General features: G+C 37.9%; 1 pseudogene; it reads right to left on the bottom strand.

Annotated features, from left to right (window-relative positions):
* The window catches only part of LOC149211719 (putative protein phosphatase 2C 25), a 68,059-nt pseudogene that overhangs the window by 2,859 nt on the left and 37,346 nt on the right, over positions 1-27,854 (bottom strand).

Genomic DNA, 27,854 nt, shown 5'->3' with positions numbered 1-27,854 from the left:
AATGTCCGGCCTAGTTGCAGTCAAGTACATAAGGCTGCCAACTATGCTCTTGTACAGTTTTGGATCAAAATATTTGTTGCTGTCTTCTTTGGTCAATTTCAACCCCACTACAGTTGGAGTCACAGCTGCTTTGTTGTTCTGCATGTTAAATCTCTTCAACACAGCTTCTACATATTTATCTTGAGAAATGAAAACACCATTTTCACTTTGGTCTACTTCAATTCCAAGAAAATATCTTAAGAAGCCCAAGTCAGTCATTTCAAATTCACATTTCATGACTGCTTTAAAATCAGCAATGAGAGAAGCATCATTGCTAGTAAAAATCAGATCATCTACATATAAAACAACAATAATAATCTTACCTTCATTCTGTTTTATGTAGAGTGTGGGTTCACCATCACACTTGTCAAACCCATTCTCAATCAGATAAGCATCAATTCTACTGTACCATGCTCTTGGAGCTTGCTTCAGCCCATAAAGAGCCTTCTTCAGTTTACAAACTTTATGCTCTTGGCCTTCAACTTCATAGCCTGGAGGTTGATCAACATAAACCTCTTTTTTTAACACTCCATTCAGGAATGCAGATTTAACATCCATCTGATAAATCTTCCATTTGTGTTGTGCTGCAATAGACAACACTGTTCTGACTGTTTCCATCCTTGCTACTGGTGCAAAGGTTTCATCATAGTCTTTGCCTTGTTGCTGCTTGTAGCCTTTCACAACAAGTCTTGCTTTGTGCCTGTCAATCTTACCTTCAGCATTGCTTTTGGTCTTATAGACCCACTTAACTCCAATGGCATCCTTGCCTTTAGGGAGATCCACTAACTCCCATGTTTTACTCTTCTCAATTGCACCAATTTCTTCATTCATTGCTTCAATCCATTTATCTTCATTTACAGCATCTTCAAAATGAATCGGGTCATCAACATGACAATACAAAGAGAATAATGAATTCAGACCAGTATTGTTACTTACCTCTCCTTGTTCATAAATCTCACTCAGATTTCTGAATCTTGGTCTTCTTGGTGTACTTGGAGTTCCATCTGAACTTGAGGGTATTTCTGATCCCTGTGGTGTTTCAGCAGCAGCTGTTTGTGGTGTAACAACAACTGTTCTTCCTTGACTTCTCAAGGTTGTTTGAATTCCAGCTTGTGGTGTGGTTTTTTGAACTTGTTGTGGTGTAGGAGGAGCCACCAAGGAAGGATTATTTGCTGCTGTCCCTTCCTCTTCTTCTTTATGAGACACAATTGTCTTCACATTCACTGTTTTTTCCAAGCTTCCATCCCAAGCTTCATCTTCAATAAACTTCACATCTCTGCTTACTATTAACTTCTTGGTGGATGGATTATAGAGTTTGTATGCTTTTGACTCATCACAATAGCCAATAAAGACACACTTCTCCCCCTTATTATCAAGCTTTTTCCTTAGCTGATCCGGTACATGTGCATATGCCACACAACCGAATACTCTCATGTGAGTGACAGTTTGCTTTTGACCACTCCATGCCTCTTCTGGTATTCTGTTCATGACAGCTTTAGTTGGGCATCTATTCAAGATGTAGACTGTGCAAGTAACAGCTTCTGCCCAATACTCATGCGGAAAGTGTTTTTCCTTCAGCATACTTCTGACCATGTCAAGAATGGTCCTATTCTTTCTTTCAGCAACATTGTTTTGCTGAGGTGTATACTTTGCTGTGAACTGCTTTTGTATGCCATTCTCTCTGCAAAAACGCAGAAAGTCTTGGGAGATGTACTCTCCTCCTCTATCTGTTCTGAGCACTTTGATATAATGCCCACACTGCTTTTCAACAAGAGTTTTGAAGTGGCGGAATTTCTCAAACACTTCACTCTTCTGTTTCAGCATATACACCCATGTCTTTCTGGTGTAATCATCAATAAAAGTTAAAACATATTTATTTCCAGCAAATGATGGTATTTGCATCGGTCCATACACATCAGAGTGAACAATTTCCAAGGGTGCTTTTGCCCTTATACTCTTTCCTGCTGGAAAGCTTTCTTTGTGTTGCTTGCCTAAGATGCAGCCTTCACAAAGGCTGTCTGGTTTCCCAATCAATGACAATCCCTTTACCATTCCCTTTCTGTGCAACAGATTCAGGCCTCCGAAATTGAGATGTCCAAATCTCAAATGCCACAACCAATTCACATCTTTCACCTGTTCCTGAAAGAGTTCTTGTGTAACAGCTGCAATAGTTCTGCCTTCCTTCAAATCTGCCCTGAGTTTAAGAGGAAACATTCTATTGCTGGTCATCTGCACCTGTGCAATGATCTTCTTACTTGGAGGTATGTCACTGATAGTACACAAATCATCTTTGAAGAACACGTTGTAACCTTTGTTTATGAGCTGTCCAATGCTCAAAAGATTACATTTCAGACCAGGTACATAGAATACATCTGGAACAATCATCTGTTCTCCATTTTTTGCTCGAATACTGACTCTGCCCCTACCCTTGACAGTTATCTTATCATCAGTCCCTGTTGTTACCTCAGATTTCACATTTTCATCCAGATTGACAAACATTGCAATATTTCCAGTCATGTGATTACTACAACCTGAGTCTAAGAACCAAAAATCTTCTTGTTTGTCTTGTGCTATGTTACATGTTAACAGCACATTCTTTGGGTTCTTATCTTCTTCATTTGCAAAATTAGCATTCTGCCTATTATTCATGTCATTTTGTTTTTTCTTGCATTCATTGGCGTAGTGCCCAATTTTTTTACAATAATGACATTGGACTTGGGATTTGTCATACCTGTGTCCATGAGCTTGCTGTTTGCTTGAACCTTCAGCTTGGTTCTGATTGCAGCTCCTTCCGCTTGTGCTAGTAGGATAATTTCTGCCTCTGTTTTGGCTTCTTCCACGACCTCTGTTATTTGCTCTGCCTCGACCTCTTCTTTGGCCAAAAGACATCTGAGTCTTGAATGCTTGCTCAAATGAGGAATCTGTTCCTCTACTCAGTCTGTGTTCATGAGACAACAGAGAAGCACTCAGCTCATCTACCGTGAACTGTGAGAGATATTTTGTTTCTTCTATTGCTACCACAATAGATTCAAACCTTGAGGGTAAACATCTAAAGATTTTCTCTACAATCCTTCTATCTTCAAGAATCTCACCATGAGATCTTATCTGGGTTATCAAGCAAATAACCTGAGTGAAGAATGAATCTATTATATCAGATTCCTTCATGCTGAGATTTTCAAAGTATCTCCCCAACATCTGCAACTTTGCAGTCTTCACCTTCTCCATGCCTTGATAGGCAGTTTTGAGAATATCCCATGCCTCCTTAGATTTTGTTGCTGCTGCAATCCGCGGAAAAACACTTTCATGTACTGATTGGAAGAGGAAAAAGAGGGCTTTGGCATCCTTCTTTCTGTCGCCCTTCAACTGGTCTCTTTCTGCTACTGTCAAAGCAGCCAGTGTTGTTGCATCTGCAGGTTCAGCATAGCCAGTTTCAACCAGCTCCCATATTCCTTGAGAAGCAAACAATGCTTTCATTGTTATGGACCAATAACTATAATTTTTCCCATTAAACTGTGGCAGTTGGGGATTTGTCAAACCTGTTCCATCATCTGCCATCTTAACCTGTATTGGTAAAGAAAAGATACTGACTGTATTTTGAAAATAAGCAGAAACTTTCTCTGCTGGAAAAATCTGCTCAACAAGCTTCTTACAACTCCTACAGTGAAAAACAATCTTTGTTTTTGACTCACTGAGTGCCTAGACCAGCTCTGATACCATGTTGGAATTTTCTGATAAATTCCATAACAAACAGACAAAAAATCGCTCTGTTTTTAACTCAGAAAACAGAAAAATTCTTTCTCTGGAAATGGTGTTGCAGCAACGCAGTTTTTTTTCTTCAGTTGCTGTAACTTGTGTTGCAGCAACGCTGTTCGTGGTGTTGCAGCAACGTAAATTTTTTACGTCAAGTATTTTTTGAGTTACGGTGTAACAACAACAGGAAAAATTAACTTGCGTTTATTAAAAATAAACTAATTGTTACAGATTTGTCTTCCTCATACTGAGGGAATTTCACAACTTCTATTACAAAACAGATTCACCAAGGAACGCTTCTGTTCCACACAAATAAACATCTGTTAAACAAATTTCATTCAAATATCTGCACTACTGTGCATTTTTCCCTTTCTGCTCTCTGTTGCGCTGTTGCATCTACTCCTGCTGTGCACTGCTGTGCGTTTCACTTTCTAGCAAGTATTATCTTGACGCTGCTGCGTGCTCTCCTCTGCTATCTGTCAATCTGCTGCTAACCTTACGCTGCTGCGCCTCTCTCTTACTTTTCAGTCCCTGCATTGCTGTGCAAAAAGCTTCATTCATATGAGCTCGTGCTACTGCACATTCTTTTCACATTCAACAGAAATTACATTCGAGCGCTGTTGCGCTACTTTTTGCAGAGGGATTAATCACTACTGCCGCTCATTACATTTATATGTTTAAAACATATCTGATTTAAACAATAAAATAATCAAAATATCTTCTAACGCTTATCTGCGTATTGAAAGCAGCAAGGCGGTGATGCCTCTTGAAGAAGTGAAGTCGGCTGCTGTAGGGGAGTTTAATGCTGAGAATTTAATGCACATTAATGTGCAAAATATCAAGCGCTACTTGATGTATCGAACAACCTGGAATATCTGCTAAAAATCAGATTTTTGTCCAGCTGTTCATTGTTGCAGTTGGAATTAAATTCCAACAATATGTACGGAGGCGAAATCGATATTTATACAAGCTTAGCAATAAGCGGCCATTTCTATCTCCAACACATGCTTGGAATCAATAGATTTCACATAAGCGGCCGCCGACCATTTCTTCAATCCATGCCTGAAATCATTTATATCTCCGTGATAGTTAATTTTCTTTTCCCGTTTACATTACGCTTATTATACAGCTAAAATAGTAAATGCTTGGAGCTGTATCACATTCTTAACTTGCATGCAAGATACTAAATACTTGGAGGCGGAGCTGCATCACATTGTTAACTTACCTGCATGATGTGAACAACTACTATACCTTAAAATGCAAAGATCGTGATTCGTAGGTACTAGGCACAGAAGACATTTTCAGTGTCTAGAGTGAAGCTAATATCTTTCTTTTATTTTTACTTAAAATGATCTTTGCATCAATAACTTTTACTGTCGTAGGATGATGTATTTGTGACTGTAATTGCATTTGTGCAATACCATGCCATTTTACAGAAAGCAATGGATTATTTTTACAAGCTTAGCAATACAAGGGAGCAGATCCAAGCTTATGTTTTTGATGGACCCGTCTTTTATGATGGTTCTGTTGCCCTTTTTTGAAAGGGATGTCATGGTTTATCACTGAACATATTAGAAGGAAAAAACAGTCTACAACAGTTCATTCAAAGAACAACTGGTTTTTTTGTTGAAGGTAGGACATTTTTGTTGGATAGGAAAAGTAGTCTTACAATCCAAACAGAGATGCTGAAGCATATGCAAAGTAATTTTTTATTTCTTCAATAAAAGTTCGCTTTTTCTTCGGAAAAAAAAAGTAAATTAATAATGTGTATTAAGTAAATTTTGGAAGAGACTTGTAGACAGTGAAACAATTGACAATCATTTCATAAAAGAATTTAAATCTCCAAGAAACCATATTCTCCATAATGATAAACCCATATTTAAAGAGCGGTGAGTAATTACACATATCCAAATCTATTGTGAAATTTATGAAATAAAAAATTAAAAGCTAGCAACAATTAGAGGGTAAACCCATAGTGTTTGAAAAATAAAAAATCAATCACTAACCTGAAGCACCAATTTGTAATTTCCTCCCAGTTTCCTTGGAGCCAATCTTGAGCTGGGCAACGGGCGTAAGTTTGAATGGGCCTTGGAGCCAATCTTGAGCTGGAGCCTGGGGAACAGGCGTAAGTTTGAATGGCAATGCGTTGAGAGAGAGTGTGAATCATGAACTCGATTGTACAAAGAAAACAGGGATGGGCAATGCGCAATGCGTTGGGTTTGGGAACTTGGAAATTGCATGCAAGATCCCCGAAATCGTCCAGGGACAGATTCCAACAATTGGGCAAGATTCACAATTCAATGAGTTACTTGCCTCATGCAGCCAAGAGTTTCACGCTGCAGCTGAGAGTCTATACAAGGTAGGTTAAAACATCATCTTGGTCGTGCCTAGCGAGTACATAGGAAAAGGCAATTTTCCTCTGATCTTTTCAGATTGGTTGTTACTATGCCATTGGTTGTCACTGTGATTTATAATATCTAGCTGTCTATTTCAACATAACTTATTTACATATGTCGATAACCTTTCTGACTTAAATATTAAGTTGTAAAATTTTAAATCATTATAAACGTTATTTTATTTTATTTTTAAAAGTTTCTGAAGTTTCTGACGCTCTGCATGTGCAATTACCCGCCGACATCATTCGAATAGCCAATAATAGCGAAAAATTCTAACCCTGGGCGTAAGAACGTTTTGGAAAAAGTTCCAAACGTCAAAAATACGTTTTTTATTCTTGAGGGCATGTCACTCAAAACGGGCATAGACAAATTCCAGCCGTCAAATACGTTCAAAAAGCCTTATGACGGGCAAAATGCCCGTCAAATTCCATCCCTGTTTCCGACCACCATGACCATCAAACACACCAAAAAAGGCCTGTCTGGAATCACCGAGAACATTGACAATGGCTTTGTGGGTATCCTCCATGAATTCTCGCCGACCTTTTTTGCGCGAAATTGCATAATGAGTACCCTCCTCATTCACCTCCTTCGGCTGCTCCACTGCCGGGCACGGCACGTTTAGGCCCGACAGCTGCAGCGGAATATCCAGCCTCTGCGGTCGTTTCCTTTTGAGAGGAGGCAAAGGGAACTTGCGGACATTCAAACCATTATCCTCCGGGACATTGACACAAGAAGGGAAAGGCCTCTTGGCCAGGCTCTCCCCGCTCTCGATCCACAGCATATTTTCGTCTCTGATGGTTAAAACAGGCCTCAGCGGAGACCCCACACAATTTGCATGGATGCCGCTGCTCCTGGGCTTCTGGAAACCATGATTCCTAGGGGAAGCTGCCCATATCTCAATACCAGAATTGTGTATAGAGGGGGACCTGCAGGAGCCGAAGACCGAGGGAGAATTCACTGCTACAATGCAAGCCATGTTAATAATCTGTGGATCTGCTGGCGATGATGGTGAACTTTGTTGATACCTTTGTATTCTTGTTGCCCTATCACAGGATCACTGCAACGGTGATAAATAAATGAACTCTTCTCTCATTTCAGTTCAGTTGAATATCTCTCTCCGAACCTGTTAAACATAGATGATTCCAACATTCTTATAGCGTTCAATCGTTTCATATGAGACAAGATTTTGGAAAAAGTCCAGTTTTCTGCCCCCATCAATACCTCTGTACGCCAGTCCAGCATGTGCCCAGTCAATTATCCACTTAATACAAAGGTCTATGCTCTGAAACACGCTGAAAGAGTGTATGTTCCTCATGATTGAAAAATTCTCCATCATTTACACTGCTAGTTGTTTTCTTTTTTACCCACCTGACGACAATGGAAGCGACCTCTGCCGACCATCCATGACATGACAAGGTTGACAAGTTCCACTTGGCATATCGATTCTCATCTTCATGTGCAAAAATAGATCCTTTCTGCATTCTGGAGTGCCTGGCATCCAGAATTGTTACTCATTCCAAAGTCAAGCGGGTGGGCCGTGGGTGATGGCGATTGATCCCAGAGTCAGGCGGCTACGTACACCAGAGTCGTTATATACTATAGTGACAATGTCCAAGTCTACTTGCGAAGTGCGCTCAAAATCTAGAAATGCTATAACATGACATCACTCAATGAACTTTCTAATTCTCACATGCTTTATTATATTATTATCCACCGTGAATTTAGTCTCGGTAAGCCGTATTGGTTAGCATAGTGTTTCCAGAATTTTCCGGAAGTTGCAGAAATAGTATGTTTTCCAAAATGGTTTAAAATTTAAAATTTATTAATAATAAGATTTAAAATTTAGTGAGTGTATTCATATTAAGATTTTTTAATAATATTATGTTTTACTAGTAAAATTTAATAATAGAGTTGGTGGAAGTTAATGATGGTCTTGATGATGTGTGGTAATATAAAATTAGCAAAATAACAATATGTTAATTTGGAAAGATAATTAGAGATATAATCCATATATATATATATATATATATATATATATATATATATATATATATATATATATATATATATATATATATATAAATTTTCAAATTCATTGTGAATTGGCTTTTCAGGTATATAATTTTTATTTATAGGAATTATGTGAAATTTGAGTTTTGGAAACTAGTATACATTATTTTTCATACAAAATATAATGCACATGTTTCCATTTCTCTAGCGATTGAGTATCTAAATGATGGAATCTAAGCTTGTGTAGTTGTAAAAAACATATTGTTCTTTTGCGCAACTAAATTTGCAATCTTAATTTTATATATTTTTAATTTATGGAAGTCATTATATCTTTGAAATTATAAGGCCCTCTATTAGTACAACTTAAAAGGGTCTTACAATCATCAAACATCCCTCCCCTTTTTACATTATAGGTCTTAAAGCCCTCTAGTGCACCATATATTTTTTTCCAAATAGTCAACGCCCTTATAAGTTATAAGAGAAATACACTAGGGATGTATTTTAAGATTTTGACCTATTAATTTCAAAAATAAACGAGGGATAGATAGATAGATAGATAGTAGACTCTATATGGGTATATTTCAAAAATTGATGTTTGTATGTTTTTGCAGCTCAAACCACTAGATTCATGATCATGAACCTATATCCAAATTAACCAAGTTGTCGTGCATGTTGGATTCCTACTTAGAAATATTTAAATTCCAAAAAATATGTGTGCATTAATAGTGCATGTGTGTTCTTGGTGTCAACAATGTATGCACACTTCTAGTACTAGGAGCTTGCACACATTCATGTAGCTAGTGACTTTAATACATTGAAAATCATTGTGGCTTTCATAGGGTGGGGAGGATGAGAGAGGGAGGGATAGAGGGGCCAAAGGAGAGAAAGAAGGATAAAAGTAGAGACAGACCAGGGTGTGGGGAAGAATGAGTTAGTGGGAATTGGTTGTGGTGGATTTAAGGAGGAGGGGAGGGTGAGAAAGGGAGGGATAAAGGGGCCAAGGAGGGAGAGAAATGGAGATGTGGAAAAGAATGAGTTGGTGAGGGTAGAGTGTGTGAGAGTAAAAAAGAAGAGAGAGATTAGGGAAGAGGGTTAGGAAGGGAGTGGAAGGAAGATAGTTTTGGTTGACATGGGGAGGAAGAGAGAGACAAATTTGGAGGGGGTTGTTGTGAATATGTGTACACTTGTGTGCGTGGGGGTGTGTGTGAGAGAGAGAGAGACAGAGGGAGACTGTGCAAGTGAGTGAGATTTTTGGAGGGAGAGAGTGGAGAGGGAAGAGAGAGGAAGGGTGGGAGATGGTGAGATGGCACGAGGGAGAAGAGAATGAGAGAGGGGGAGAAAGTGAGGGAGGGAGAGATAGAGAAGGAAAAACAAGGGAGAGAGAGAGAGAGAGAGTTGGAGGGAGGTTGTTGTGAAGAACACACTAAGTGAGGGAGGGGAGAATAGATAAATAATGCAAGGGGGAGGGAGAAAGGAGGGAGAAAAGAGCATGGAGATTGAGAGAAAGAGGAAGGAGAAGTGTGAGAGAGATAGATACATATGGAAAGAGGGAGACTGAGGAGGGAGACAAAGAGAGAGAAGGACATATGGTTGACTTAGAAACAAAGTTGGTGTGGGAGAAGAGAGAGAGAGAGAGAGACAAAGAGAGAGTTAGAGGGGGATTGTTGTGAATTACATACTAAGGGAGGGAGGGAGGAAGAGAGAAATAGAGGAAGGGAGAGGGAGAAGGGAGGGGGAGATAGAGAAAGGATGGAGAGTGATAGGAACAGATAGGGAGAGGGAGGAAGAGCGATGGAGGGTAGAGAGAGAGAGAGAGAGAGAGAGGTAGTGGTTGGGGGTGGTGGAGGGGGTTATGAAGTATAAACTAAGTGAGGGAGGGAGGGATAGAGAAATAGAGGGAGGGGGTGGAGGAGGGAGAGAGAGAGAAGATGGAGAGTGATAGAAAGAGAGGGGGGCGGGAGTGATAGGTAATATGGAGAGATAGAGAGAGAGAGAGACAAAGAGATAAATAAGAAGATAGGGAGGAAAGTGACGTGATGGGGAAACAGGGGTCGAGAGAGGGGAAGAAGAGAGAGGGGGGGCATTATTGTGAATTACAGACTAAGGGAAGGAGGGATAATGAATTGAGGAAGGGGGAGGGAGGAGGGTGGGGGAGATAGAGAAAGGATGAGAGAGAGAGAGAGAGAGAGAGAGAGAGAGAGAATGGTGAAGGAGTTGTTATGAAGTACAAACCTAGCAAGGGAAGGAGGGATGGAGAAATAAAAGGAGGAGGAAGGAGGAGGGAGAGAGAGAGAGAGTGGGGTGGAGAGACAAAGAGACAAATAATAAGATATAGAGGAAAGGGGTGTGAAGGGAGGGGGGATAGGGGGAATAAGAGAGACACAAGAGAGAGAGAGAGAGAGAGAGAGAGAGAGAGAGAGAGAGAGAGAGATGGGGGAGAGAGGGGAGAGAGAGAGAGTGATGGGGGAGAGAGGGATATATATGTAGGGAGAGAGATAGAAGCAGAAAAAGATAGATATACAAATATGTAAATAGAGATAGATAGATAGAAAGTGGGGAGAAGAGAGAGAGAGAGAGGGAACACATTATACATAGAGGAGAGAGAGAATGTGAGAAGAGAGACGGGGATGAGTGAACAAAGATATGAGAGCCCACTTGATGGGATTACGATGCCAAAGAAAGCATGGCTACCACTAGATTTCTCCACCTACACCATGAGGAATTTTCCTCTCTCCTAATATCTCAGTGTTTACCACAATCCACATTTTGATCTAGTGATCACTAGGACCTAAACTGAGACTCCACCCTCTAGGCTTTACCATAAATCCCACCATTAACAGGAAATGATTCCTAGGCCTAATCAAGGGAAAGCACCTCTAGGATTTACTGTATATCCATCCATTCATCGATTGAGGATTCCTAGGCCCACCAAGGCAACACAAAATATGGATTTACTGCAACCCACAAATTGGTTCAGGGTTTACTAGGGCATGTGTTCTATTTTTCATATATCCACCTCACTTAGCTTTGAATCCATCCGAAAATCTAGCTCAACCAAAACATGAGAACCCCATCACACCATGGCTATCAGGAAATGGAAAGACTAGGCTGAAAACATTGTCACACCTAGAAAAACCCATGCCATAACAACAAAGAACCACATGCAATACCATGCATTCCAAATATATCAAGGAAAACACACATGCCAATTGATACCTGCAAAGAATCTTGTTGTAGCTACTTGATCCTTCTCTTCCTTTCTTGCTCCTTCCTTCCTCTTGCCTTCTTTTCCTTTTCTTGATCAAATGCCAAAGTGCTCCAAGAAAACTCTTAGTGTCCAAGAGTGAGTGAGATAGATAATAATGAGAGAGCTCCAAAACTGTACTGATAAATGGTACGAACTGATCCTTAGATTCCTTTTTATCATTTAGGCCTCTATTTTCTTCATTTTCCATTATTTTTCTTAATTTTATTCCTCACATACAATATGTGATGTTTCACTTTCTTTTTCTCCTAATTTCCATTATTTTCATATATAAATGTGCCAAAAATGCCATTTTTCCTTTCCAAAGCCTTAACCATTGCCTTTTCCAATTTCCTTAGACATAATAAACCAAATGAATGCCCACACTAGGGTGTTTTTCACAACATTCAACTTGGAATAAGTGTCTTGTCAACTGTGGTTATTATTTTTCCTTTATTAACTTTTATTACATGGAATTTTCACTGGGGATATTACAGAACCCTCCCCCTTGGGGGACACCGTCCTCGGTGTTCCACCACACCTATACCTCAAACAAACTGCTAAAAAGCAAACATATTTCCAATGGAGGTTTATGACATAGCTCGATGCAGTATTTATAATGATTACCGTGTTTAAAATTAAAGCAACATGACAAGATAACAACATAAAAACTATAATGACATGATACCCATATTGCTTATTGGAGCTTTATAACATAGCTCATGGCAGTATTTACATCCATATAAATATGTACATATATCAAAACATCACCAAAACATATGCCAAAACATATACAAAACATCATACCAAAACTACTTTACCTCAAATGATAAATAATGAAGGTTACATAGCCCGCATCTGATCCACCATATCCCATGTAACTTCATCGAGCCCAAAGTTCTTTCGTTGCACTTTAACCTACTTGTCGGCTTGCTTATGAAGCATGAGCACCTTTCTCTGGAATATACACTGAGGTTCTGGTTGGAATTCGCAATCTAGTTCCACTTGTAATACAAGCCAGCCAGTCACATGATCAACATCTTTAACATACTTCTTAAGTTATAACACGTGGAAAACATCATGGACTTTTACTGTCGGAGGCAATGCCAAGTTGATAGGCTACTAGTCTAATCCTCTCAATAATCCTGAAAGGTCCACAAAACCATGCTGCCAACTTGGCACATGATCCAATCCACAAGGAGCTCTTCTTTAGTTTGATGCACAAGTACACATGTTCCCCAACTTGGAACTTGTTGAACATCCTATTCTGATCTGCATAGCTCTTCTTCCTATCTTGTGCTGCTTTCAAATTCTTCTTGATTACCTTCATTTGTTGTTCCATGTCTGTCAACATGTCTGGTCCAATCAACACCTGTTAATGAGATCACTCCAACTGATGGGAGTATTGCAAGTCTGCCCATACAATACCTTACACAGACTCATCTTCAAATATTCATGATACCGATTGTTGTAAGAGAACTCTACTAGTGGAAGGTACTCTTCCCATTTTCATTGTTGATGCATCATGTACATCCTCAACCTGTCCTCCAATATCCTATTGGCCCTCTTAGTCCATCCTTTTGTCTGTAGATGATAAGTTGTACTGAAGTCCAACTTTGTGCCCAAACCTGCAAGCAACTCCTTCCAAGACTTGGGAGTGAACTTTTCATCCCTGTCTCACACAATATTGTTTGGAACACCATTCAATATAACCACATCTTTAATGAGTATTTGTGTTACATCTCTAGTTGAGAATGTAGAATTCACTGGAATGAACTGTGCAACCTTCGTCAACATGTCCTCCACTCCCATGATGGAATCATGTTGTCTCACTATCCTTGGCAATCCTGTGATAAATTCCATGGAAATGACCTCCCATTTCCATTCTATAATCACAATGGGCTATAGCAGTCCACCTAGGTGCTTACACAATGCCTTTGCCTACTAAAAATTCAAGCACCTAGCCACAAACTCTACTACATCCTTCTTTAGAATCAATAAATAATAAAACTTCTTCATTGCAGTCAATGTATTTTGATAGCCTGGGTGACATGAATATGGTTTCACATGAAACTCATTCAATATCACCTTCTTGATCTCACGGTTGTCTCTCACATATATCTTGTCTCTAAATCTGACCAATCCATCTATCGTGAGATGATAGTCCACATCATATGCACTTACATCTGTACTTGTACTTGTACCACTACCTATACCTATACTTGTACCACTACCTGTACCAATACCTATACTCTGTTGCAACCTATGCACAATCTCCATATACCTGTTATCATGCTAACTTACCTACAAGATCCTATCTTGTAGATCTGTCCCATAGGAACTTATAGCTGCTATATGATTTACTTGTATTCACCTAATAAGAGCATCTACGACCCTGTTCTCCTTCTCTTTGATGTATATGATCTCAAAATCAAACTCATTGATTGTGGCTAACCATCTAGCTTACTTGGTGTTCAGATTTGACTAGTCAAAAAAATATCTCAACCATTGTGATCACTCATCAATACAAACCTCTTACTAAGAAGATAGTGCCTCCACATATTCAATTCATGTATGATCGTTGCCAACTCAATATCATGTGTGAGATATTTATGTTCATTCTCATTTAGTTTTCATTACTCATAGCATACTACTTGTCCTTCTTGCATAAGGACTCCAACAAGTCCTCTCTTGCAAGCATCTGTACATAGTACAAATATTTTGTCCAGATCTGTAATCTTTAGCTCTGGTGCATGTATCAACAATTGCATGAGCGTCTCAAAATTGGCCTCACACTCCTCTATCCATTCAAACTTCTTACCCTTCCTATGCAATGATGTAATAGGATAATAAATTTGTGAGAAGTTCCTCATGAACCTCCTATAATAACCTACCAATCCCATGAAAGATCTCACCTCATGTACATTCCTATTAGCTTCCCACTCCATGATAGATCTTATCTTCTCTGGATCCATTGTTATTCCCTCTTTAGAGACAACATGTCCCAATTAGTGCACCTCAGTCTGAAAGAAATTGCACTTGCTGAGCTTAGCATACAACTGATGATCTCTCAAAAACCTTAACACTACTGCCAAATTTTCGACATTCTCTTCCTCATTTTTAGAATATACCAATATGTCATCAATGAACACAATAACAAACTTGTCCAAAAAGGGAAGCAACACAATTCATCAAGCACATAAAGGTAGCTGGAGCATTAGTCAAAACCGAATGGAACTACAACAAACTCATAATGCTCGTACCTGGTCCAGAATGCTATCTAATAAATTTCCTCCTCTTTAATGTGTACTTGATGATATCTAGATCTCATATCAATCTTTGAGAACACTCTTGCTCTCTTCAACTAATCAAATGATTCATCAATCCTCGGCAACGAAAACCTGTTCTTGATGCTGACTTTTTTCGATGGCCTGTATTCAATGCACAATTTGAGAGTATTGTCCTTCTTCTTTACAAACAATACCAGTGTACCCCAAGGTGATACACTTGGCCTAATGTATACCTTGTCTAACATTTCCTTCAATTGCAACTTCAACTCTACCAACTCTGGAGTGCTCATCCTGTAAGGTGATTTTGATGTCAAGTCAATAGAAAAGTGTACCTCCCTGTGAGGTGGCAACTCTAAAATATCTACGGGAAACACATCCTGAAACTAATGTAGAACTAGGTACCTGCTCAAAATATCAGCATCCTCAACTTCCTTACCTTTGTCGTTAGAAATATGCACTACAAATAACACACACCTTTTCCCACGACTGCACTTTGCCTACATAGTTGTCACCATCCTTATGTGCCTTTCTTCTTTCCCTATAAGACTGTTGGTTCCCCATTGTCATCCAAGCATGCAGTGGATTTTACATAATAATCCACCTTGGTCCTGTGAAGGTATAGCTAGTCCATACCTAATAAAATCAATTTGTAAATGATGTTACACAGTGATATCGACATGAAGTCCTTGAAAGTGTTAGGGGATTTCTTCTTTGGAATCAATGCAAAGTCACATTTACAACCCCGAAAGCTTTCAACTTTTGTCACGATTCCTCCACCATATTTAATAGGTTTAAGCCCATGATGTCAAAAAGGTGTATAAAGATATCAACAAACCATCCATCTAGCCTTGGGGAGTTTTCTTTTGTCAAAAAAGATTTAAATGTTTACACTACAACATCTCCACAATACCTGACTATGTATTACTTTTAACCTTTTATTATTTTTGATTGAGTTGACAAATAAATGTTAAATGTTAAACATTTACTTCTACATATCTGGCCCCTATATTGGGTTGTAGAGCTCCAAACAAATCATATTAATTTCTATTAATGCTTGGTAAATGTGAAGTTAAGATGGATCTATGCTAGTTTTGAGAAATAAACTAATAAAATGTTTTAAATATTACATGTCAACTAACATAGAGTGAATTCAACTAACATCAAATAAATTACCCATGATCTAACATCCATAATATTATTTTTACATGCCCTTTGTGAGCAATGGAGGAATTATATCTCTCCTGCATACTAAAAAATAAACTATTTGTTTTTTTTTTACTTTTAATTACTTTATATTTCTATATAAAGTTAAGTAAAATTAAGATGGAAATTGAAAATTTTATTTATGGCACACATTGTTTTCTTTTTTATATTACTATTTTTGTTAATCAATATAATATTATTTTTACCTCCCATGTCAACTTTAAAATGTAATTTTTTTTTTTACTTACAATTATTTTATTTCTCTATATGAAATTAACGTAAAATTAAAATGGAAATTGAAGATTTTATGTAAGATTGACATTATTTATTAATATTATTATTATTATTATTTATTTGTTAATTTAAATATTATTTTACTATTTTTTTCTAGAGCTCTATACACAATAATCCTAATAGAATATAAAAATTAAATAAATAAAATTGAATATATATTCTTTACAAATCTATTAGTAAAATATAGTTATATCTGTTATAAACATTTTTAAAAGGTCCAAAATGTAACATGAGTGATTTCTTTTTCAAATTTTGGTCAAGTTCAATGAGTGATTAAATTATTTTGGTAATTATTGATTATTTTTTTTTCTATTTACTAAATGGAATTGGCAATTGAAGCCATACATGATCAAATAAAAAAACACATATTATTTTGAATAACATATTTATATGTTTTGCTAAACAAATTACACTATTAAGGATTTAACTAGCTCCTTTATGTGAGTCCTCAGATTATTGAAACAATTAACTTGTGATTTGGACCTAGGAACTTCTATATTGTCGAAATCATTAAGGATCACACCAAACCTAGGCCAAACTAGACCTTAATATCATTGATTTTTCCCCATAGAATGCCTTAATAAATAAAATAAAAATCAATCAATGTAAAATGGTGGAAAATCTCCTAAAATGTAAAACTAGCATAGATCTATTTTAAATAAGGATCTAACATGCACTGAGAGGGATCCAATTTCTTCACCTGCCGTTTTTTTATGAACGAAATTATTTAAATATTTTGTGTAGTTATTTTTCTTTGGGCCGACATGAATTTTTTTAACTTTGATGATGAAGGACATGGTTACACATCATAATGGGCTGTAGAATGAACCTCTCAGCTCAACCATGAAATTAAATGATATCCTTTCTTAATACTTAATAAATTTAATATTAAAATAAATTTATACTAAATTATATTTATACATTAAAAAATAATAACAATATAAAAGCATAAATTTATATTAAGAAAATTATTAAATAATAATAAAAATATTTAAAAAATATAAACCATGTTCATTTGATTAATTAACCAAATCCAAAAAATTTGTGTCATTTGATTACACAAATTTACTCCAACTTTAAATAATTTAATTATCACTACTTTATCAAAACCATAAATATGAAAAATATTGTTGAATTGAGGGTTCTGTGATCCATGTTAAGTTTATGAGAAAAAGTTTTTCGGTGTAAATCACATGATAATACATTTGCCGATGCGTTTTGAACCAACGAGTTTGGTTCATCGTCAGGACAAGTTGAAGAATCAGATCATGGCTAAAAATTAAATAGGGAGAGTAGATCTTCCAATGGTATTGTCACTCACTCTAAAGTATGTTCCCAAAATTATGACCTTTTAGCATTTTGATTATATAAATTCAAGCCTACAGTTTTATAAAATAACCAAAAAAATATAGCCTTATTTCCTTTCGAAAAAGAAACAGTTTACAGAGAAAAGTCTTATATTCTTGCAACTTGATTTGAAGCTTTATCTAATATACCTTCTTTCCATGGCTTCAATGCAAGTTTCCAGTCGATTTTCCCCAGTAAAACTGTGAAGTCATATTGAAACCATGACTAAATAAATTAAAATCCGGTCAATTTGTCCCAGTAAAACTGTGAAGCTTTATTGAAACCATGAACAAATAAATTAAAATCCAGTCGATTTGCCCGAGTAAAATTGTGAAGTCATATTGAAACCATGACTAAATAAATTAAAAGCCCTGGCTGTTTATATTGAACTTTACCTAAAATGCATCCATTTTATGGCTTCAATGAAAATTACTCGTCCATTTGGCCTAGTGAAAGTTTTTGTTTTCAGGTTGAAACCTTAAATATCTAATACAGAAAAGCCCCAGATCGGTATCCTTAACTAAGTAAAAAACCATGGGTAATTGATAATTAAGTGGAACCACTATAGAGGACAGACTTTCTCATCTCTAGATTTAGTGAATAGGTTTCCTTGCCCCTCTTCATTGGATCCGTGTGATATACAACCAATAGATGTCGAAGCTGCTCGTGTAACATCTAAAGTAAACTTACCAATCCAAAAAAAACCTATTTACTTTGCAATTATGTCCATCCCGGACTCTGGAATTTGTCTCATTATATACAATCGGATTATTTGATTATGGTATTTATGAAGTCCGTAGACTTGACACTTACTGGAGGTCTATACATCATATAGTTTATATTAAAGGTGAAAGGATTTGCTTTTAATGTGTATGATACACAAGGTGATTTCCCCATCCTTGCTCCTGTGTTGACTTGTTATCCTTTGTACATGGAGCCATGTGGCAGGGAGATATGGTTTGAGGCTTTATGCACTTGCCAAATGGTTTAGGCTACTCGTGCCATCTGTTTAGTACTGCAGTTGTTGATCTGGTTCTTGCGATCTGACGGCCGAGAAAACTTAGGGTTTCAATCCCTAACTAACTACTCGTTATTGGCATCCATGTGGCTCATTGTTGTCATTGCTCCTGTGGTTTCTTGCTGTTTCACGAGGGTTTGTTGCTTTAATTAGGATTTCATTCTGTCTGTGCATCCTCTTAGAACAATGAAGTTAGTGGCAGCTGCTAAAACGAAACCAAGTAAACAAACCAGGTTGTTGCTTTGTTGTCTTCTTGAACTAAATAGCAAGATGGATATAGGGCTGGGTTGTGGTTTTCGTAGCATTTAATGCTTTGCCTCCACTGCACAGGAAAGTCCCATGGCACTTTTATCACTCCAGGCAACAACCAGTTTCAGGACTTAGTTGCGGAAGGTAATTATTAAATGTTTCCTTAGCTTGAATGGTTTTTAACCTTCGATTTGATTAATATCACTTATGTTATTTTCTTGCTGGTGAACATGGGAGCTGCTTCATGTGGAAACCTCCCATTCTCAAGTAAGAATTCTCCCCATTTGCTTATTTTCTCGGTGTCTTTACAATTTTTCCTATAAGGGTTTTAGTAACCTATGGTTTTGGAGGTCCATAACAGGTAAATACATAATGTTTATCGTTAATTGCATTGGTAAAGGCCACCTCTCTCTAGAGCTCAAATGCTCTTGGCAACGCTGTTGACTCTTCGAGGTTGGATTTTTACCTTTGGCATGAATTAAGTTATGGGAACCATTATTTGTAAGGTCGAGGATGGAGACTCGGTCTCTTATTGAGCGTCTAGCTGGCTCAAGTTTATGGCTTTGTTGATTTTGTAATTATTTAGATACGCGTAGTTGATTAAAGGAACTTTGTGTAAGGATTTTTTTGTATTTTTTGGGAAAATACTCCCGCTCTGAAGTCGATGGAGGGTGTATGTTCTTTCTGATGAAAGATTATTGTTTGTTATGCGGCCATTTAAGTGAATCGACTTATGTCAACTTATATAGAGTGCTTAGTTTATTACTTTAGCTTCTATAGGACTTATCCTATCTGTTTATATATTTGGGAATGGAAATGAATTAAGTTATTCTACAACGTGGTTGCATTTTGGTTTGAGAGGACCCTTCTTTTATTCATGCAATTATTTACTATGTTAATTGACCATTTCCCATAGAATTCGATCAAGTTTCAATTGAAGATAATTCTAGGGTTTGAACAGTTACTCCGTTGTAATTTCATGATTGCGTGGTCCACTTTTAAACAGTTATATAAATCTTGTTGTCTTTATATTCTAAATCTGCATCCAATAGTTACATAATTACTGTATTTATATTCTGACCCTATGTCCAATAGTTGTATATTTACTGCCTTTATATTTTTGCTGTTAGTAATAGAGTGTGTAAAGTTACACAGGTCATTCTATAGATTCTCGGATAAATTACATTGTAATTGCTTTACTTCTATATCTTATTAGTTTTCCTTTGATAATCATGAACAATGAACCATAATTATTGAATGAGCATTCTCTTTCATTTTTTCTATGTCATGTAGTAACTCTATAGTTATTAGCATAAACTGTCTAAAATTTGATAAAAAGAAAAGATACTTCTATATCCTGTAATTATACTTTTCCTTAAGATAATTGTCCTTCTAAATATAGTTTTCTATTCTAGAACTTATTCTATGACAGTTCAAGAATAACAAATTTTATTGTCATTAAATGTCAATCTACACAGTCTAGCATTAGTTCTAGAAAGAAACTAACTATAATACTTATCTATTCCACCTGTAGTCAATAATTCTAGAAAGTCTCTCCTCCCAGCCACGAACCTAGCAATTACGTCCAGGTCCTCCCCCGAGCACTTTCTCTGCTGGAATAATTTCCACTTACAGTCAGTGCCTTGGGCCTCTGGACTTCACTGTCTAGCCTCAATTCTTGCACTTAATTTGATAGTTCACGAGCAGCTTCCCACTGGTCACACCTTTTTCGAGCTCTAGGATAGTTCCCTCTTTTCATCTCTTCCCCCTACATTTCCCTTTCCCAGGGTAGGGGCATAATTGTTTCTTGTAATTGTAGTAAACAATTTCTTTTAATTAATCATGTTTCCACTTCTAATCACTCACAATTAGGTAACAATTTATTATCTGGCTTTCCAGCCTTGGTAATAACATAACAGAAATAAATGCAGTAAAACATAAACAAAATTAAATAATCATAGTAAATCCTTTCAAGGAGCTAGCAATGTTACATGGCGCCCACCCCCCCATGTGCAAAACACCGTCCTTGGTGTTCCTTCTAGTTTAGGCAAATAACGTCGGATAAGCTTCCTACATAAATTCTTCCTCTTCCCAGGTTGCCGCATCTAGGCCAAAGTGCTTCCATTGCACTTTAACCTGGGTGATGACTCACCTCTGCAAGGTGGTTTCTCTCCGATCGAGAATATGAAGAGGTTCTCCCAGAAATTCTCCTTCGAGTTCGACCTGCACATACAATAATCATAGTCATATTCCTTCAAAATAGTTGGGAAAATATATATAACCCTTTAACTTATTACCTGAATATTTTCCTAGTTTATTATGTGATGTGGGTTGTACACATATTTCTTTAACAATCAAACATGGAAAATGTTGTGGACCCGAATGTGGCTTCGCAATGCAATTTTATAGGCTACTGGTCCAATGCATTCCAAGACCTTAAAGGGTCCACAGTATCGGGGTGCTAATTTAGCACAACCCCTCCACTGTAAGGAACTTTTCCGCGGCTTAACTCTTAGATAAACATGATCTTCTAGCTGAAATTCTTTGTACATCCTTTTCTTTTCTGCATACATTGTCTGCCTATCTTGGGAAACCTTTAGATTCTGTCAAACTTTCTGAATGACTTCCTCCATTTCTGCTAGCATGTATGGACCCAATGCTAACTTATTAACAGGGTTATTCTAATCCATAGGTACCTGCACTTTCTTCCATACCATGCCTCAAAGGGGCTCATGCCCAGTGATTCGTGATGTCTATTGTTATATGCAAATTCCACGAGGTGGAGGTAATCCTCCCCCTTATGTGACTGTTGCATTACAAACATGCACAGCATGTCTTCTATTACTTGATTCACCATTTAGTTTATCCATCTGTTTGGGGATGGTAAGCTGTGTTAAATTGGATCTGGGTACACAATCCTGAAAAGAGGGCTTTCCAAAATGTGGATGTGAATTTCACATCCCTGCCTAAAATTACCACCTTGGGTATCCCGTGACAGTCGAAAGATTCTCTTCATAAATACGTCCGTAATCTCCATAGTTTTGTATGTGGATTTCACAGGTATAAAATGTGCGGTTTTGCTCAATTTATCTACTACAATCATAATTTTATCATGTTGTTTCCTAGTGTGGGGTAAAATTGTGATGAAATCCAATGATATCATCTCCCATTTCCATTCTGGAATGGGCAGTGGTTGTAACAAACCAGCGGGATGTTGATGCTCTGCCTTAACCAACTAACACTCCAAGCATTTGGATAAATATTCTATGGAAACCTTCCTTAATCCAGGCCAAAAATATTGTTTCTTAATATTTGTCAATAATTTATGGTAACCTGGGTGGCCCACACAAGGTTTCCGATGAAATTCATCCATTATTAATTGTTTAACAACACTTTGATTAGGAACATAAATTCTATTTTTGAATGTAAGGATGTCATCTAGACCTATTTCGAAATCTAATTTTTCTCCTCTTAATAAAGCTTCTTTTGCTAGATCTAAGACTTTTGTGATCCATAATGTAGAGAGGAGTCTTTCAGATTCTAGTGTTTGCCTGCATTTCTCATCCGCTTAACAACTCTAAAAATAAGCACATTTTTATGAAATCTAGCTCCACTCTTATTAGATCTGAAATTGATTTAATAAGGATGGATCTTGATCATCTTCCCTGAAGGCTTCTTTCGTTCCACTTGGATCTTGCAAACAATGTTTCGTTTTCTCTATGGATAGTGAGTGATGGCAATTCGACAGCGAAGGCCCTCTGGCTGGATGAATCCTCAAAGAAAAATCATTTGTTCAAATTTGAGAAACTATTGAACAAGCTCACCACCTGCAGAGATGAGCTTGGAAGTGTAGGAATCACGACAACCAATGATGTCATGGTGAGTCTTCCTCTCCTCGGTCTTCCTAAGAGCTGGCATAGCTACCAGGACTTAGTGAATGGAAGAGAGAAACTGCCAGATTGGGAACAACTATGGTCGGATCTATTGTAGGAGGAGATCAGGAGAAGCACCAGAGATGGTTCTTCATCCAAGGAGGATGAGGAAACTTTCGCCTTAGCGAGTAAGGCAAGGAAAGGGAAGGAGAAGGATTCTCAACCCAAATCGAGTTCTTCTTACGGTGGGAAGAATATTGACAAATCTAAAGTGCGATGCTTTAATTGTCATGAGGTGGGCCATTATGCAACCAATTGTCCATTAAAGAAATACAAGAAGGATCCTCGAAAGGATCTAAAGGTGAGGCATTGGCCTCTCAGTTTGAATTGGATTTTACCCTCATCGCATGCATGGTTTCATCGATGATGGGTTGTGGTTGGTTTCTTGACAGTGGAGCCTCATTCCCCTTGACCAACAATAAGAGTTTACTGAGTACCTTGGAGGAGAAATACCTCTAGATGCACATAGAGATGGGTAATAGGCTCTAGTGCCTCCTTCCTTCTCCTATTGTGTCATATTTGTAAATCCTTCAATCCTATCCCAAGTTGTTCTTAAGGGGGGATGTTAGGATATTCCGACACATAGGAAATAGTTAAGTACAACTTGGTCTAGTATAGGGTTAGGTAAAGTGTGTTTCTTTTCTATGTACATTTTGTAACTTACAATCCGACAGTCACGATATGTAGTGATCCGACGGTTCATTCTCTCCTCGGTATTATCGACACTTGATCCGTGGCTTGACACCCGATTTGTCCATGAGTTCAATTTAAAGCGCATGGAGGGTCATTTGTAGGGTAATCCGTCTGTGAGAGAAGCTTATGTAAATTTTCATTCTTTTATTAATAAATTGCCTGAAGTGGCCGTGTTGGCTCAGGCTGTGGACTGTTTCCCTCTGTTTCCTTGGTTTGCAAGACTTGAAGACCGAGAAAATAATGTAAGTGTCCTAAGTCTGTCATTTCAAATTTCCTTTTAAGGCTGGACTTCACATGGTTTATAAGGTTTGGATCACTACCAGTAAGGATAAGATCATCAACATAAAGAACAAGGATGATAAGGGACTTGCCCACTTTCTTGGTGTAGACAGTATTGTCAGAATGACACCTAGAAAAGCGAGATTCTAAAAGAAAGCTATCCATTTTGGCATACCAAGCTCGAGGAGCTTGCTTGAGACCATAAAGGGATTTCTTAAGTCGACATACAAGGCTGGAGTTTGTTTGTATGAAGCCAATGGGTTGTTCCATATAGATTTCTTCATGCAAGTCCCCATGCAAGAAGGCAGATTTAACATCCATCTGATGGACTTCCTATTTGAAAGAGGCAGCAAGGGAAAGAACAAGGTGGATAGAGTTCATTTTGGCAACAAGGGAGAAGGTTTCAGTGTAGTCAATGCCTTCAACTTGTGAAAAACCCTTAGCAACAAGATGAGCTTTATGTTTATCAACTTTCCCATCTGGTCCATACTTGGTTCTGTAAACCCATTTGCATCTAACAAATTTTCGTCCCTTTGGTAGAGGAACAAGATCCCATGTATCATTTGCCAATAATGAATGATATTCTTCATTCATAGTTGCTTCCCAATATGGATGGCCTGAAGCTTCTGCAAAGGTATCAGGATCATAATTCACTGGAGCTTGAGCCAGTAAAGAAGAGGCTCTATCAAACTGAGAATGTGTACGTCGCTGATCTGTAGGATCACCGACAAGAACACCTATTGCATCCCGAGTAGCACAGACCCATCTTGGAAGCTGAGGAGCTAAAGGAGGATCCTGAGAAGGTGGGGGAGGATTGTCATCCTCACTTTCATCATCTGAAGAAGAAATGTTTTCAAAAGTAGAAGAGATAGGGAGAGGTGGCACATCCGCCGGACTAGGCTCGCAGGCTGATATATTTTCAGCAAATTTTACATCTCTTCTAATGATAACATTTTTCTACTTAAATGGAATAAGTCTATAGCCTTTGACATCTTCAGAATATCCAACAAAAGTACATTTTTCAATCTTAGGTTCTAAAGCTTTATGCTTTTCATCTGGAATATGGGCCCATGCTTCACTTCCAAAAACACGAAAGTGACTTACATCTGGTTTGATTGAGCTCCATGCTTCTTCTGGAGTGATATTCTTTAGAACCTTAGTAGGAGTGCAATTTATTATGTAATTTGCACAGTTAATTGCTTCTACCCAAAAACTAAGACCAAGTCCTTTAGATTGTAGCATACAATTAGCCATTTCCTTTAAGGTGCGATTCTCCCTTTCAGCTACACCATTTTGTTGTGGAGTATATGGAACAATATGTTGCATTTGAATTCCATTCTCAGTGCAAAAGTTGATGAATGTGTTTTTAACATATTCTCCGCCATTATCAGATCTTAGCTTAAGAATTTGATGTCCAGATTGTTTTTCAACAAAGGCCTTGAAGGCCAAAAATGTGTTAAATACTTCACTCTTGAGTTTTAAGAAGTATACCCAAGTGCGTCTGGAGAAATCATCAATGAAAGTTAAGAAATACTTGCTGCCAGAGAATGAAACAACTGGAAGTGGACCACATAAATCACTATGCACAAGCTGTAAAGGGGCTGAGGTGTGCCAAGAGGCATGTTTTTCAAAGCTGTCCCGATGATGTTTTCCGAGTACACATCCGGAACAAACACCATCTCTGCAAGATACCATTGGAAGACCTGTCACCATATTTTCTTTATATAGATGCTGAAGGGAGTGATAGTTTAAGTGACCAAATCGCTCATGCCAAAGTTTGCTCACTTCATCATTATGAGCAACAAATACCGAGGGAAGATTTGATGACCCAAAGTTGTGAAACTTATACAACCTTGTAGAATCATCAGCAATGCCAGTAGCTAAAATCTGTTTAGGATCTCTTAGGTCCTTGATTACAACATCATGAGGTGAAAATTCAACGATTTTACCTTCACCTGAATGAGTTATCTGATATACAGATAGAAGGTTGCAGGATAAGGTTGGAACACATAATACATCATTAAACTGACCATTGTCTAGATGAACAGTTCCAGTCCCTACAACATTAAGAGATCTATCATCACCAACATATATATTTTTGGTGTTACAATCATTTAAAGAAGAAAACATGGCTTTGTTTTTGGCCATGTGATAAGAAGCTCCAGAATCAATGAGCCACTCATGAGAATGAGAAGAAGAAGATACATTTAGTGCATAACCAGATCGAGATGATTGACAACCACATGCAGAAAGTGCCATTCCTAAAGATGAAGTTGAAGTTGAAGAATGCTCCAAATGGATGTTATGATTCTTCATCGTTGCTTCCAAGGCTTCCATCTTCTTAAAGCATTTGGATTCTAAGTGCCCATCTCGATTACAAAAGTTGCAATGTCTATCAGTCTTCTTCCATTTGTTTTTATTTGTCTTATCATTTTGCTGAAATGATTTTTCATTTTGAGGCTGAGATTGCTTAGGACCCCTGTTTGGTTTAGGACCATTCTTTTTAGGATATGAATTCTTAGGATTCTTTGAATTTGGTTACTGTTGGGCAGCTAACGCTTTCTTGGAAGAGTTTCCAGGATTAAGAAGACTGTAAACCAGCCCCTTCTCCCTTTCAGTCTGGAGTCAAACTTTCAGTCACTTGTACTTCTCCTGAAGTTGATGCTACCTTATACTGTCAACTTGTAGGCAAACTTTTGTATCTAACCCATACTCGTCCTGACCTTTCCTTTGCTGTTGGCCTTGTTGCTCGGTTTATGAAAAAACCACGTGAAAGTCATTGGAAAGAAGCTAAAAGAATACTTCGTTATGTTCGAGGTACAGTTCAGTTTGGGATTCATTACAGTGCCGAAGCAGCTCCTCTATTGGTTGGTTTCACTGATTCTAATTGGGCTGGTGACCCTGATGATCGGAAGTCTACTGTCGGTTATGTGTTCACTCTTGGTTCAGGACCTATTACATGGGCTTGTAAGAAACAGGGTGCCATTTCTCTTTCGTCAGCAGAAGCAGAGTATCGTGGTGCCGTAGAAGCTAGTAAGGAAGCCTTGTGGCTTCGTCGGATCCTATCAGAGTTTGGCTTTGAGCAGCAGCATCCGACTACACTTTGGTGTGATAATCAAAGTGCCATTCAACTATGCAAAGATCCAGTCCAACATCAGCGCATCAAACACATTGAACTGCACATGCACTTCATCAGAAAGCTCATTCACGACCATGTTCTTGAAGTGAAATATTGTTCAACAGATGATCAAGTTGCAGACATCTTTACAAAGGCTCTCACAGAGGCGAAGTTCACTAAACTTCGATTCATGGTTGGAGTTCAGGAAGTTGTCACTAAGGGGGGATAGGCTCTAGTGCCTCCTTCCTTCTCCGATTGTGTCATATTTGTAAATCCTTCAATCCTATCCCAAGTTGTTCTTAAGGGGGGATGTTAGGATATTCCGACACATAGGAATAGTTAAGTACAACTTGGTCTAGTATAGGGTTAGGTAAAGTGTGATTCTTTACTATGTACATTTTGTAACTTACAATCCAACGGTCACGATATGTAGTGATTCGACGGTTCATTCTCTCCTCGGTATTACCGACACTTGATCCGTGGCTTGACACTCGATTGGTCCATGAGTTCTATTTAAAGCGCATGGAGGGTCATTTGTAGGGTAATCTGTCTGTGAGAGAAGCTTATGTAAATTTTCATTCTTTTATTAATAAATTGCCTGAAGTGGCTGCGTTGGCTCAGGCCGTGGACTGTTTCCCTCTTTGAGGGTTTTAACCACGTCAAAAATACTGGTGTATTGATCTGTGATCTGGTTGTGAGCGGTGTCCTTTGGTGTTCTGTCTGAGGAACTTACCCTGTAAATTCCTACATGGGTAATGATGAAAAGTATAGTGCTTCAGGAATGGGCATGGTTTCTTTTCAAAGGGAGCATGGAGGTTGCATCACCTTGATAGATGTGAAGTATGTGACAGGACTGAAGAAGAACTTGGTATCGATCGCGATGTTGGAGGACAAAGGCTATGATGTAGTCTTTAGTAAGGGAAAGGTTTTCCTTAGACACATCACCACGAGACAAGTGAAGAATATCGGTTCATGAGTTGAGAACTTGTATG

This window comes from Pinus tabuliformis, chromosome 1_1 (genome assembly GCF_031772625.1).
Source record: "Pinus tabuliformis cultivar Carrire ecotype Pingquan chromosome 1_1, CPIR1, whole genome shotgun sequence".
NCBI lineage: Eukaryota > Viridiplantae > Streptophyta > Pinopsida > Pinales > Pinaceae > Pinus > Pinus tabuliformis.
Note: the sequence above shows the minus strand (reverse complement) of the source record. Positions and strands in the feature narration are given on the sequence as shown.